This window comes from Wyeomyia smithii, chromosome 3 (assembly GCF_029784165.1).
Source record: "Wyeomyia smithii strain HCP4-BCI-WySm-NY-G18 chromosome 3, ASM2978416v1, whole genome shotgun sequence".
Taxonomy (NCBI): Eukaryota; Metazoa; Arthropoda; class Insecta; order Diptera; family Culicidae; genus Wyeomyia; species Wyeomyia smithii.
The window spans coordinates 160,187,244-160,190,163 of NC_073696.1; the positions used below are offsets into that span (position 1 = coordinate 160,187,244).

Here is a 2,920-nt window from a genome sequence, read left to right on the forward strand (position 1 = left end):
CACATCACTCTCTATTTTCTACAGTCATGTTTTAGTCCTTAGAGTTGAACATATGGATGAAAAACTGCTTTTAAAAAGCCTTTTTAGAAAACGTCTTGTAGCTCTGAAATCTCAATTTCTAGAGGTTTGAGGTATTCAGCAAACAGTTTTGTAATAAAATTCTATACAACTTTGCAGAAAAAACTGTTCGTCTAGCAAGTCACATTTAAAAGTTAGGTATGGCGCCCTCTATACGGCGAAAGTTGTAACTGATTCCATTGAAGTATATGGAGGACAGCAGTGAACGAAGCAGCTTTCTAGAATATATGGATAAGATAGGACTTGAAAAAATAGTTTTGCGTCCGTCTCTCGAGTGTTCGAGTGACTTTTAGGGCGTGGAAAACTGCATATTTTGACACTAATAGATAATTGCTAACTATTCATAGAAAAAAGTTACAGGCGTTTTTTTGTTTTTGGTTGTGTTTGGTTGATTGGTTCTCGAGCTGTGCGAAATTCGTGTCTCATTTGTATGGGACCCCTCCTTTCCAGAAGAGGGAGGGGTCTCAAACCATCATAGGAACCTTTCTCGGCCCCTAAAACCCCTACATACAAATTTTCACGTCGATCGGTTCGGTAGTTTCCGAGCCTATAAGGATCAGACAGACCTATGAATGTTTTTAGAGGTAACAAATATGTCCATAATGGTTTGACTCCCCTCCCTCTTCTGTGAGGGAGGGGTTCCATACAAATGAAACACAAATTTCTGCTTATCTCGAGAACTAACCCACTAAATGGAACCAAATTTGGCAGGTGAATGTATTTAGGGGTAACAAATATATCCATAATGGTTTGACACCCTTCCCCCTTCTATAAGGGAGGGGTCCCATACAAATGAAACTAAAATTTCGCACAGCTCGAGGGCCAATCAAGCAAATATAACCAAATTTGGCAAGTGAATGTTTCTAGGTGAAACAAACATGTCCATAATGTTTCGACACCCTTCCTTCTTCTGGCATATCTCCAAATACCATTTCGAAATCTAAGATGGCGACTACCGGTTTCTAAAAAACAGCGGCAAATGACTAAATACCACCCAATATGGGTATTTACGGAATTGTTATGACGCACTGAAGCCACAAATCGACCTCAGACAACATTTTGAATTGTAAGATGGCGACGTCCGGTGTCTGGAAAACAGCCGAAAATGACCAAATACCACCTAATTTAGAAGTTTATTGAACCAGAATGACGCACAGTGGCCAGAATTTGTTCCCAAATGCCATTTTGAAATCTAAGATGGCGACTTCCGGTTTCCGAAAAACAGCGGCAAATGACCAAATACCACCCAATATAAGTATTTCCGGAGTTGTTATGATGCACTGGAGCCACAAATCGACCTATCGACCTCAGACAACATTTCGAATTGTAAGATGGCGACTTCCGGTGTCTGGAAAACAGCCGAAAATGATTAAATAACACCCAATATGGGTGTTTCTTCAACCAAAATGACGCACGGAGGCCAGAAATTGTCTCCAAATGCCAGTTTGAAATCCAAGATGGCGACTTCCGGTTTCCGAAAAACAGCGGCATATGACCAGATACCACCCAATATGGGTATTTTCGAAATTGTTATGATGCACTGAAGCCACAACAAATCGATCTATCGACCTCATACAACATTTTGAATTGTAAGATGGCGACTTCCGGTGTCTGGAAAACAGCCGAAAATGACCAAATACCACCCAATATGAGTATTTCTTCAACCAGATTGACGATCAGAAGCCAAAAATTGTCTCCTAATGCCATTTCATTTTGAAATTCAAGATGGCGTCTTCCGGTTTCTGAAAAACAGCTGAAAATGACCAAATACCACCCAATATGGGTATTTCCGGGATTGTTATGATGCACTGAAGCCACAAATCGACCTCAAATAACATTTTGAATTGTAAGATGGCGACTTCCGGTGTCTAGAAAATAGCCAAAAATGACAAAATACCACCCAATATGAATGTTTCTTTAACCAGAATGACGCTCAGGGGTCAGAAATTGTCTTCAAATGCCATTTTAAAATTTCTGAAAAATAGCCTGAAGTGACCAAACAGCACCCAATATGTATATCACCGGATCCAGAATGATGCAAGGAGCTAAAAATTGACCTCAGACACTAGTTCGAATTGTAAAATGGCAACTTCTGGGAAACAGCCGAAAATAACCAAATACTACTACAGTCATACCTCGATATATGGCAACTTTGTTTTTATTTTCGTTACGTTATATCGAGTTACGTTATATCGAAGCAAAAAAAAATTTTTTCAATTTATGCAAGAATGTTAATGGTTACTCTAAGATGCGCAAAAACCTATTTTCCATAAACTATCAGTATTTTTAAACCTTTCTCATGCCCATTTATAAATATATTCAGTAACAAACAATTTTTTTTTTCAAATGATGCAAGAGATCACTCAAAGATGCATGAAAACCTATTTCCCATCACCTATCAGTATTTTTAAACCATTCTTATGCCCATTTAGGACAATTTTCAACAAGCAAAAAAATTTTTTTAATTGATTCAAGACTGTTGGTTGTTACTCACAGATGCGCGAAAATCTATTTCCCATCACCTATCAGAATTTTAAACCTTTCATATGCCTATATATATATATATATATATATATATATATATATATATATATATATATATATATATATATATATATATATATATATATATATATATATATATATATATATATATATATATATATATATATATATATATATATATATATATATATATATATATATATATATATATATATATATATATATATACATATATATATATATATATATATATATATATATATATATATATATATATATATATATACTAGTTGAACGTTCCCGGCGATGCTCGGGATCAAAAGTTTCAAAATTAGGA

General features: G+C 35.4%; 1 protein-coding gene across 25 annotated transcripts in view; it reads right to left on the reverse strand.

Annotated features, from left to right (window-relative positions):
- The window catches only part of LOC129732737 (GAS2-like protein pickled eggs), a 1,144,034-nt gene that overhangs the window by 1,085,786 nt on the left and 55,328 nt on the right, over positions 1 to 2,920 (reverse strand). The gene's annotated exons all lie outside the window — the stretch shown is intronic.